The sequence below is a fragment of the Mastomys coucha genome, unplaced genomic scaffold, assembly GCF_008632895.1.
Source record: "Mastomys coucha isolate ucsf_1 unplaced genomic scaffold, UCSF_Mcou_1 pScaffold16, whole genome shotgun sequence".
Classification (NCBI taxonomy): Eukaryota; Metazoa; Chordata; class Mammalia; order Rodentia; family Muridae; genus Mastomys; species Mastomys coucha.
This window is the reverse complement of record NW_022196898.1, coordinates 41031415-41044307: the sequence shown is the minus strand read 5'-3', so window position 1 is coordinate 41044307 and position 12893 is coordinate 41031415. Positions and strand designations below refer to the sequence as shown.

At 38.0% G+C, this 12893-nt stretch overlaps 1 protein-coding gene across 6 annotated transcripts in view; it reads left to right on the top strand.

Moving 5' to 3' along the window:
• Positions 1–3119: 3119 nt before the first annotated feature.
• The window catches only part of LOC116093329 (sperm mitochondrial-associated cysteine-rich protein-like), a 36548-nt gene continuing 26774 nt past the window's right edge, over positions 3120–12893 (top strand). For 3 of the 6 annotated variants that reach the window (XM_031374662.1, XM_031374661.1, XM_031374666.1), the window contains exon 1: positions 3121–3335. The gene's annotated coding sequence lies outside the window, so the exon portion shown is untranslated. The other 3 variants (XM_031374664.1, XM_031374668.1, XM_031374663.1) reach the window with 3 other exon arrangements.

Below are 12893 nucleotides of genomic sequence, written 5' to 3'. Positions count from 1 at the left end.
AAAAAAAAAAAAAAAAAAAAAAAGAAGAGTTATAGGTATAAAAGACCTTGGAGACAGAGCTGCAAGCTGATGCACTTCACATTTTATAGCAACACTACACAGAAGAGGCAACCTTGTCCATCTCTGGGGAGAAGGGACATGCTAATTTTATGATAATGTCCACCTGCTAAAATGCTTTGATAATTTGTTTTTATTTTGATAGCAATTAAACATAGCAGGGCGAATTCACTGAAGGTTGAAATGCTGTCTGCTGTGTACTGACAAGCTAGAGAAAAAAAAAGTTTACTAGTTAAAAACAAAAGGTTGAAAGAGTGGGCTAAGAAAAACAAACAGGTTTCAGAGTAGCATGTGAAACTAAGGAGGTTCCTGGGCAGGGAGAAAGGAGATCTCAGTGAATGCACACAAGCAAACTGGAAAGAAGTCCTGAGAATACAAAACAGATGCCTGGGTCTGTAGTCAGGATTTGGGATGCAGAATTTCCTGAGGAAACACTGCACAAACTTTGAGCTTCTCCTTCCTGTCTCTCAGTCCCTTGGTTTGTGTGTAGTGGAGACAGTAATGGTCACCTTTGCCAGAAGGCCCTGTCACTGCTTTGCTTAATGTTCTAGGTGCTTTTGTTATCTGAATCAAATCTGCAGAGCTACCACTAGTGGTCATAAATGCTCTTGTTATTGGTTCCAAACTTGGTGAAGCTGTCAAATCTCTATCTGCATCCTGAGCTGGCCTAGCATCTGTAGATTTCAATTTGCTGTCCCATTTGCTTTGGGTTCTTCCAGAAAGTATAACTTCAGTCTAGTCCACAAGCTTCTTTTTGTTGTTTTGTTTTGTTTTGTTTTGTTGTTTGTTTTTATCGAGACAGGGTTTCTCTGTGTAGCCCTGGCTGTCCTGGCCTCACTTTGCAGACTAGGCTGGCCTCGAACTCAGAAATCCAACTGCCTCTGCCTCCCAAGTGCTGGGATTAAACGCCCCAAGCTTCTTTCTTATAAACATCCTTGTAAACTATGATCTTCTTTCCTTTATGGAAATATAAACAAGACTTGTGGAAGAGACTCACAAGGAGCTGGTAGTGACCCAGAGTGACACAGTGACAAAATGACAGAGCCACTAGCATGTGGGTTGTTGTCATCACAGCCACCTGATCTTCAGACAGCTTTCACATCATCCATGGCTCATTCTGAGTTTGGAGCAGTAGATATATAAAAGACTTCTACTCACATGGTCTCCCCAGTTCCATTGCCTGGCTGATATTAAGAGAATAAGGTGAGACCTCTTACTAATCCAATGGCTGTTTTAGGGATAAATGTTTTGACTAGGGCCAAGCTAAATGGTACAAGCCAGTCCAGGATGGAGAACAAGCAACAACCAATGGATAATTTTAGGCATACAAATTATGAAGATGAATCGAAAGTACCATCCCAGAAAGGGCAAATATTATCTAGAGATTGAGCTGATAGGAAGGCATGGAGGAGAGGAAGCTACTGGAGGACAAGAGCAGCCATGCAGTACTGAAGAAGAGAACTTAGCCAGAACCCATGACACAGCAAACAAAGCATAGGGAGACTATGGAGGAAGGTGATGTAATGATCTACTTGGGCTCAAAGTATGCTAAATGGACAATGTAGAACATGGGAGAAAAGCTAAATTAAGGTTTGGAAAACCACCAGGTACTTCAAGCATTTGAAGTAAGAGTCCTAGGACAGCAAGGAGAAGGCTTAACTAATTCTGGCTTACCCCGTGCTGGTCTAATTCCATATCAGAAAACCAGGGCTTCTCGGTTATAGTGACATAGTTCCTTGACTCACAGATTTTGTTGCAATTTCAGGCTTCATAGAAAATATCAATGCAAAATGATTTGTATTCACCAGGATAACAAAATGTTTGCATGTTTTCCCCTTCAGGATAACTGAAGTTTCTCCAAGATGTCCTCCCAGCAACACCAACAGAAGTGCAAGCTCTCTGCTACCTGTCCACCCAAAGGCCCCCAACAAGGTCCCCAGGCTCCTGCTTCATGCCTCCCTCCCAGTGCCCCGCCAGCTCCTGCTTGCTGTGTTTCCACCTGCTATATTTCTGGCTTGGGAGGTTGCTCTTTAATATCACACCGATTTCCTCGGTTCTACCTTCGCCAGCCTCAGCGTTCTGAGTGTCCTGAGAGAGAGTCTGCAGTAAGTTCAAGCTGTTGCCACAACTCTGGAAATTGTAGCTGATCCGCAATCCTTGAGGAAATGAAGAACAATGGAGCAGGATCAACTTTGCAATGATGCTCCTCTTTACTCAGCCCTCCTCCCTCTCCTGAAATAGTTTCATGGATAATGGGATCCTTTATTTACTCTCCCTGGCAGTTCTTAACACTTAACCAGATTCACTGCTCCCTGGCAGTGAATCTGGTACTAGGCAAAGAAGAACTGAAGGTGAAAGACAACTGTTTCCCGAAGCCTTATAAATACACAGAACAGAAATAAAGTTCATCTCTTATGGTACCATTAGCTTGTTGGTGTTTATTGATTTCCCCATGGGAGCCTGAATTGATCTGTCTTGATTCCTTGACCCAGCCAAGCCAGAAATTTCCTTCCAGATAGATCCAGTGTTTGAGATCTTTGGAGGGCTGTGTGCAGGAAAGATCCTCAGGAAACATGTGGGAGGATATTTCCAGAACACGAACGACTCAATGTTACTAATGCTTATGCTGCTGCTCCTACTGAGCTGTTCTCCTGCACAGGGGACATTCTGATGCTCAGATCCTGGGTGAGAGTGTATGATGCCCAAGGAAAGGGCACAGGGACATATATAGTTCTTACACCTTAGTTAAAAATTCATGAAAAATAATCTGAACATAACCATGTAACTGAGTGACCACTACATATCTCCACACAGGAACGAGAATCAGTGAGGATCTGTACAGTGTCCAGTTAAAAAGACGCCTGTGAAACTTGGTGTGGTTGCCCAGTGTAACTTTCAGATGGCCTCACATGTACCTTGACCGCTGAGCCGCCTGACTTTTCTTTTTCATTTGTAATGACCATAAAGGTCTGATGCATAATTTTGAGAGTATACATTCAGATCCTGCACTTCCTTGTGTCATGTCTGTCATTTTTTCTTCGCCAACGTCTTGCCGACCTATACCAGAATCCTGTTTCTCCCGCGGGTTGAGGGACCAAGGCTGGCAGTTGCCTCAGGCAACTGCCTAGTTCCGGGCTCAGCGCAGGGCGGAGATCCCATTCCCAACTCCTAAAAGTCCCCAGTGGTGTCTGGGCACACAGGAGTTTGAGAACCACAGCACCTGTACCAGATCTCACTGTTTCTCATCCAGAAAACACACACTGCTGTAACCGCCAGAGGTAACACGAACTGGCTTCTCCTGGAGGGGAAAGCAGGAGCTTGGGAAAAATAATGGTGTTCGACGCTGCGAGAGGAATCAACCGGCCAAGTCGGATTTTGTCTGATCAAAGTCACTTTTACTAGGGAAGTCAGGTATATATATATATATATATATATATATATATATATATATATATATATATATATATATATATATATATTTCACAAAAAAAAAAAAAATGAAAGCAAGTTTCTAGGCTCCCTGGGTGTTTCCGGAGCTCGATGGGAGGTGGCTCTTAACTGGTACTTCTGAGAGAGTTAGCAGCAGACAAAGGGCCTTTTGTTTGGCTCACTCCAGGTGGTAGAGCCTCTTCTAGGCGAAGGCTGGCTTTGAGTCACAAGGTTTTTTTGGCTAGGGAGGAGGTCGCACACTGGGCCCCCTATACTGGACTGCATTCTGCCTTCCCTGAGTAACTTTCTGGCAGTGCTCTGGATCCCAGAGGCTGACTTGCAGCCTGGCATCCCTGTGTTTTGCCTCCCCTGAAGCAGTGAGGCAGAAACCGCAGTCTGACACACGGTAGTCTCTTTTCCTATTTTATTCAAGGAGACAGATGTCATGGGTTTAGGAAAATATTCTCAAAGCACAGTTCTTTCCAATCCAACAGTCGACCACGGGCAAAAGCAATGCTCTGCCCAGTCCACCCTCTGGGACTGTTTCTTAGCCTCGATGTTGAAACAAGCTGGTGTTCATAAGGTTGGTGAGAGTCTTCTATGTGAGAGACTCTACCATGTTGACAATTATCTACATAAAATTAAGTGATAATTTTAACCACAAATTTTGCAGATCAATAAATTACAAGTAATTTTTCATTAGCATATAGTATACAGTTGAGAAAATAGGAATACCTCATGCGAGAAAACTAGAAAGACACTAACAGAATATCTCAGTCCAGAAAACATGACCTTTAACCTGGCACTAATTTACAGGCAGAATTTCTGGATATAATCAGTTTTTGTATGTTGTCTAATGGATAGGGAAACTTCACTAATATTATTTTTCTTGTCAATACTATCATAGATTTGAGATATATTCAATATTTTTAAGTATTCCATTGTTTCTAAACAAGTTTATCGACCTCTGATGTGTTACAAAGAAAATCCCTCTTTATCAACTTATAGTAAAAGCATAATGTTTGTATTTCTCTAAGAACTGAAAGTATTAAAAATTAAAAATTTAAATGTTATGTATGCCATGTAGAAATGATTTTAGAGATACATTTTACAGAAGAATAGAATAATAAAATCTAATTTTCATCAAGAAAGGACTTGTACTTTTAGTTTTTAATGAATCTACACAGGTCTTACTTTAATAATTTTAAGTACATTATAATGGAATGTAAGAAAAACCTGAAAAGAGGGACAAGTAAAAATATTCCCTATGGGTTTTGGCTGCCTTTCAGTGTTATATAAAATTTCTTTTGGGGTGAAATTTGCTGTAAGGAGGTAGGCCCTGGGGGCCATCAATGTTATTTACAAAGTATTAAGTATAGCTCTGATAGATACCAGACCACAAGAGGGCGGTATTGAGTAACATATTTGGCAGGCCATGTTTTCATTGACATAATATACAGTTGAGAAAATAAGGTTGAAGCCCCCCCCCCCCACACACACACACACTTGCAATCTAAACAGGGTGGCATCCAGCACCTTGTCTTGGCTTTTGAGAACAGAAACAAAATCCACAATGGCAATGAATACTGCACTGGTTTAGCTTAAAGTTTTTTTTTCTTTTTCTTTCCTTTTTCATGCATTCTCTCATACAATACATCACAACCACAGTCTCCTCTACTTCCATTCCTCCCAGTTCCCTTTCTTTACCTCCCCTACTTCCCACATCCACTTCTCCACCATTTCTCTTCAGAAAAGAACAGGCTTTCCAGGGATATTAGCTAAGCACAGCATGAGGAAATGCAATAAGCACAGGAACAAACCCTCATAGCAAGGTTGAATGAAGCAACCCAGGAGGAGGAAGAGTCCCAAAGGCAGGCGAAAGAGTCAGAGACACATTCTCTCCCACTCTTAGGCATTCCACAAACACCCAAGCTAAACAACCACACCATGTGTGCAGACAACCTAGTACAAACTCATGCAGGCTGATGATTGTCATTTCCGTCTCTGTGAACCCCTATGAACTATGCTTAGCTGATTCTTTGGGTTGCGTTCTGTTATCCTCCCCCTCTTGCACAGGCTTCCCCCGAGATCCACCTAACATTTGGGTGGGGTTTTCTGAGATAATGCAGTTGAAAAATTCTTATAATTTGAAAAATGTTGCATGATATAATTTTATAATAAATTAAATAAATTTAAATTGTATTCAAAGTAGTAAATTAGTGAAATAATTTAAATATTGACCCACTGAGCTTTTGCGATAGAGTCTTTAGAGCTATGGGTCGAAGCTGTCTCTGTAGTGGGTTCAATCAGGATATAGAAATTACGGATGCAATTAAACCAAGGAATTTTAATGTATGGAATTACTAACAGTAGGAAAAACAAGATCAACTATAAGATATGAGAAAATAGTCAAAAAGACAGACATGGAGGGGCTCATACTCTATTGGGGTGTGGGGCAGCCAGCACCAACCAAAGATACTCTATAGCTTAGCTAGGTTCCAGGCAGGTCTAGAGTTCTAGGCAAACAGTAAGTAAGCTTCATGAGAGCAGGGCAGCAAGAAGAAATTCTATCTTTGATATCTGGACATAAAGTCCACATAACAGTGGAAACATAAAATGTTCAGAGCAAAGAAGCTTGAAGAGGTGCCACAGATCCAGTTAGACAACTTTTCTGTATAAATGGCTGGCTGGATACATTCAGGACCTTTGCAGGTAGAAAAACTATGAAAAAGCCATCCTCGTTTGGTGGATGAAAGGAACCAGTCCGATCTCATATTTACTCTGTGACGTGGAGATTGGCCATCAGAGGGCCGCTCACTTTTAGATGCTTGCTTGTAATCTCTTTTTGTACAGTGTTGTTATATGATCCTCTATCCAATATGCTATACATGTTATATTTAAGAACAAATATTTATCAGAATTCTGTTATTTACCATAGAGTATATATTTACAAATTAATTTGGCAGTAAGATAATATAATTGGCAACACACTATCATATACATTCTTGTATACAAAGCCTCAGAGACTTTTTGAAATTCATTTGTCAGAGACATCTATTAAGGGAGAACAGTTGCTTACCCATCAGGATGTGCAAGGATCACATTTTTCCACCAGGAGGCAGCACAGCTAAGCCTTAAACTTTGTAACATCAGTGAGTAGTCAATAATCACTTGAACATTCTTTCTCAGCATCATTACCCCGAAGGGGCTCCTAACTTTCTCATATTGCTGGGGCTCACTGGACCCAAGGGAAAATAGAGCAGCTCTGGTTACCTTCAGGAATCAATGTTTTTATAGCTTAGACCCTCCAGAGAGGAACTGGGGAACCTCTGTGAGGCATGAATCTCTAATCCTAGAATCAAATCATGATGAAGAGGATACATTCTAATGCCAGCAAAGGACAGCTGAGAATTTGAGTCAAAGTCTGAAGCTCTAGATTTGTCTCTAGTTCCCCTGGGGAGACACAGGAGATCTGTCACCCCATTTCAGGTCTTTTCAGACTGTATATACAAGATAGTTTACAGTATGGAGAATAAACTCATGTCAGTATCCAGGGAGAAAGAAAGAGCAACCAGAGCACTTGCTGGGAGATTATTCTACTCAGTAAGCACACTTGTCTCCCTTGACTGTTACATGAAAGATGTGTAAAAGCAGCTTTGGGTAGTTTGTGGGAAGTCATGTGGCCATGACAGACATAGGCCAACAGTGCATCTGGACTTGCCCATCTCTGTGAACAATGAAAAACAGATTGAACAATTGGAAGGAACCTCCAAACAAGCAATTAGATTTCATCTTCAGAGAGATTCTCTGGGAGAGCCTTGTACTTTCAGCTACCTGAGACAACTGCCCCCTTCCTTCTGCTTTCTGATTGACCCTAGAAGCTCTCAGAAGACATTAGAAGTAATTTGCTACCTTGGCTTGCGTGGCAGCCATGCAGATATGCTTAGTTCATGGAGTTGAACTCTTAATGGGCATTTATTAGAGCTCAATAAAGCTACAATAAACATATCACTAAACTTTCAATATGTTGAGGAAGATTCCTTAATATAAGAACCATGAATAGGAACCATAAAATGTCTAGTGGACACTTCAATACCGTATAAAGTTATTATAGTTAAACAATGGGATCTTGAACCATGAGCATAAAGATATGTTAATACACCTCATTAGGAAGGTTAAGAGCTGAACCCAGCTCTATACATATCACACACACAAACTCATACACACATACATATACACACACACACACACACACACACACACACACACACACATACACTTGCACACTAAGCACATTCTAAGTACAAACTAAGCATACCTTAAGCACATCCTCAAATCTGTGAAGAAAATTTGTTTATTTCATAAATAATGCTGTCACAATAGATAACCATAATTCTTCTGAAATAAGAGGAGTATTTATAGGATGAAAACATTTCCTTAGGAAATTCATAGAATAATTTCCTATAATTTTAAAATAGGTATCCATTTTATGTTTATAGCACAAAAATAAAAAGCTATACTTTTAAATATGAACACTTTTGTCTTACTGAAAACTAGCAGAATAAATACTTATAACACACATGGAAAGACATTTTACATATGAATATAACAAGAACAGCAAAAGCCATAGTAAGATTTAAAGTTAAGTAAAATATATAATCAAATATTTGCTCCGAAGGAAATATTGTAGTTTCCCTATAGATAAAATGCACACTAGAGAGAACCTTGTATTGAATACAGCCTTCCCCTCACACTCCAACTCTTTGTGTCACCTGCCAATACCCACAAGGACTCTCTACCTGGGAGCACACTGGTCACTCTGGCCTGGAAATTAGAAAGGCATGAGTTCTTCACATCGCTTCCTGTCATTTATTGCAAATTACTCAGTTTCACCCTCAGACCTGTAGGATACCATTTGCAGGGGCTTGTCCTTCCACTCTGCTTCTAGTCCTTGGGAACTCTGTTTTATTTCATGGCAGACACAACTTTCCTCAGCCTAGAAGAGACTTTCGGTTCCCTGCCCCTTTCTAGCCATTCACTGTTCCTTCATGTAGGCTGTCAATTACCTAAGAAACACATTCTACATGACACACCCTGTGGCAACACCTGGCAAGGGATCAGAAGCATTCCCTAATATGAAACCCACAGTCATCACATGCTTCAAAGATCAAGTGAGGGCAACAGAAACCAAGGAAAGCAATACCTACCCAACAAAGACATGAACACCTACAATCACAACCATCTGTATCTCAGATTCCCAGTAAGAAGCACAAAAACATAATCATTAACACGAATGACAATATGTTTTCACCACAACACAGAAGCCAACAACTGTAGCACTGAGAAATTCAATATAGCTGAAGCACAAGAAAAAGATTTTAAAATATTTATGAGCATGCTGAAGGACCTCAAAGAAGATATGAATAAATCCATTAATGAAGTCTGTAAAAACACAAAAAGTGGAATTAAATAATAAAACAGTTCAAAAGACAAAAGTAAAAACAGAATTACTAAAAGAAACCTAAACTAAGGTAAACCTGGAAATGAAAAATTTAGAAAGTCAAGTCAAACAAAAACTCAGTAGTAAGGCTCACCTAGAGAACAAGAGATGGGAGAGAGAATCTCAGGCATTAAAGACACAATAGAGGAAGGGATACTCAGTCAAAGGAAATTTCAAATCTAAAAAATATCCACAAAATTTCTAGGAAATCTGGGACACCGTGAAAAGAGAAAATCTACAAATAGTAGAAATAGAGGAAGGGGAAGATATTCAGGTCCAACAAAATTATTTTTTAAGAGTTTATGGAGGAAAATTTTTTCTAACCTAAATAAGCAGTTACCTACCAATGTTCAAGAACTGTACAAAACACTAAATACACTAATAAAAAGAGAAATTCTCCACAACACATAACACTGAGAACTCTAAATGAACAAATATTAAACATTGCAAGGTGGAAAGACCAAATAACATATATTATAAACCCATTAAAATAACACCTGATTTCTCTGTGGAGAGTCTAAAAGCCAGTTCTACAAAATATCATGTTTACAACTTAATTGTATTTAAGTATACTATATAGGCTTTGACCTGTATTAGAGAATAAATGCATATTTTAAAAAAAGAAAAGAACAGAAAACTGATGCCAGCTCAGACTACCACACCCGGAAAAACTTTCAGCCACAATAGATAGAGAAAGAAAAACATAATGATGCAACCAAATTTAAGCAGTATCTAACCACAAATCCAGCTCTACAGAAGGTACTAGAAAAACAAACCAAACCAAACAAAACAGAACAAGACAAAATTCAACCTAAAGAAGTTACCCACACATAAGAAGACACAAGGAGTAAATAATCCCAGACCAGCAAATCAAAAGAGTAGAACAAACTTATACCATAACAACAAAATAAAGGGGGTCAACAAACATTTCTTACTGATATCTATCAACATCACTAGCTTCAATTCCTGCTAAAATGACAAAAAATAACAGATTGGATTTGAAAATAGGATCCATCCTTCTGTTGAGTTCAAGAAACACATCTTACCATCATAGATACATATAGACATATTATTCAGGCAAAAACTAAGCAGAAAAATGCTGGAGCTAGGTGACATCAGAAAACATGAACCAGCAGAGCATTTCACTCATGTGTGCACACACTCATGCGGGAACACACACACACACACACACACACACACACACACACACACACACACACACACACACACACACACACACACATGCACACATACACACACACACACAGACACACAAACACATGCCCACACGCATCATCATCTCAGCAGCTCATGGAACTTTCTCTAGAGGTGTCCATGTATTTGGACATAAAGCAAGATTCAACAGATAAGAGAAAATTGAAATAATGCCTGTATCCTACCTAGCAACCATGGATTAAAGCTGGATATTAACAATAACAGAAACAAGAGAAAATTTGTAACTCAGGGGAGCTGAATAACTTACTATAGAATAAAAAATGGATCATGACTGAAATTAAGAAAGTGATAAAAATTATTAGAATTGAATGAAATTCAAAGCAACATACTCGAACTTATGGAACACAATAAAGGTAGTTCTAACATGCAAGTTCATAACATTCTAATTGCCTATAAAAATGAAAGTATCTCATGTTAGTAACTTAGTGGCATACTTGAAAGTTCTAGAACAAAAAGAAGAAATAATACTTAAGAGGAATCTACAGCAAGAAATAGACTTAGGGCTAAAGTCAATAAAATAGAAACAAAAAAACCAAATAATATAAATAATCAATGAAATAAAAAGTTGATTCTTGAGAAAAGTAATAAGTTTAATAAATACTTGACCAAATTAACTAAATTAATTAATTAATCAACAGAAGAATAGCAAAATGAAATTGAAATAATAACAATAGAAACTGAGGGAATTCAGAGTAACATATGTATATACTTAAAAATTTACATTCCACCAAATTGGAAAACTTAAAAGAAATGGGAAATTTTCTTGATACATACCATCTACCAAGATTAAATCAAGATCAAATAATCATTTAAAACACATCTATAATAATTAAGTCTCTTATCATGAAAAAAGCTCAGGGCCAGATGGTGTTAGTGGAGAATTCTACCAGACATTCAAGGAAGAATTAGCAAACAGTCTTCAGATTATTTCACAAAATAGAAACAGAAAGAATAGAGACTAATTCTTTTTATGAGGCCACAGTAATCCTCATACCTAAATCCTATAAAGACCCAACAAAGAAAAAAAATTACAAATTCTCAATAAAATACAAGAACACATTACAAAGGACATCCACTGTGATCTAATAGGCTTTATTCCAGTGATATGTGGATGGCTCAATATACTCAGATCAGTTAATATAATCTACCAAGTACACAGATTGAAAGATGAGACCATATGACCATTTCTTTAGATTTCAACAAAATCTAACACTTCTTCATAATAAAAGTCCTGAATAGACAGTTGGGCAGTGGTCCTGTTTGCTTTTATCCTAGCAGTCTGGAAGCAAATTCAGATGGATCTCTGAATTTGAGGCCAGCCTAGTCCAGGATAGCCAAGGCAGAGAAACCCTGTCCAGAAAACTGAAAATATATGAAGACACAAGAAGCACAAGAAATATACATAACATAATAAATGCTATTTACAACTACCCCACAGTCAATATTAACCTAAATAGAGAAAAACTCAAAGCTTTTTCACTGAAACCAGGAATGAAACAAAGTTGTCTATTTTCTTCATACCTATAGAACTTTAAGCCTTAGCCAGAACAATAAGACAACTGAGGGAGATCAAGGAAATATCTATAAAAAAGGAAGAGGTCAAAATATCTTTCTCTGCAGGCAATATGATTTTATTCATAAAAGACCACAAAAATTTACCAGGAAACTTCTACAGCTGAAAAATACTTTCCTCAAAGTCATAGAACACAAACTTAATATGCACAACACAGTTAGCCTTCTTATACAAAAATGACAAATAGACTGAGAAAAAAATCAGGGAAACAATGCCTTTCATTATAGCCTCAAAAGTTAAATTGGGATAACTCCAACCAACCAATTTAAATACTTGAATAATAAAATCTTTATGACACTGAAGAATGAAATTAAGGAAGATATCATAGGACAGAAAGATATACCATGTTCATAAATCAATGGGACTAATGCAGTGAAAATGGCCATCCTACCAAAAGCAATATAAAGATTCAAAACAATCCCCACCAATTATTCATAGACATTATAAGGAAAATTTTTAGCTTTATATAGAAACATTAAAAATAAACAGGGTTGCTAAAAACAATACTGAATAATGAAAAGTGATAAATGTGCTGGAAGTATCCACACCCCCAATCTCATACTGTACTGCATTAAAAATGACAGCAAGGTCTTAGAATTAGAAAAAAAAAAAGACACATCAATTAATGGAATCAAGTTGAAGATCCCAACATAAGTCCACACACCTATGATTTTTTTTTTATACTACAAACAGTCCAAAACTACACACTGAAAGAACAACACCACCTTAAACAAATGGTCAAAAAACCAAACCAAAACCAAAACAAAACCAAAACCAAAACAAAAAAAAAATCAATTCAAAATGGATCAAGAACTGGAACATAAAGCAAGATACACTGAATTTGATAGAGGACTAAGTGAGGGATAGTCTTGAACTCATTGGCACAGGAAAAGACTTCTAAACAGACACCAATAATGCAAACACTAAGAACAACAAGTAATAAATAGGACCTTGTGAAACTGAGAAGATCTGCATGGTGACAGACCCCATCACTCTAACAAAACAGCCTGCTACAAAGTGCGAAAATATTTCAGCAACTACACACCAACATACGTGACACACATATGATACAATTATATATATATATATATATATATA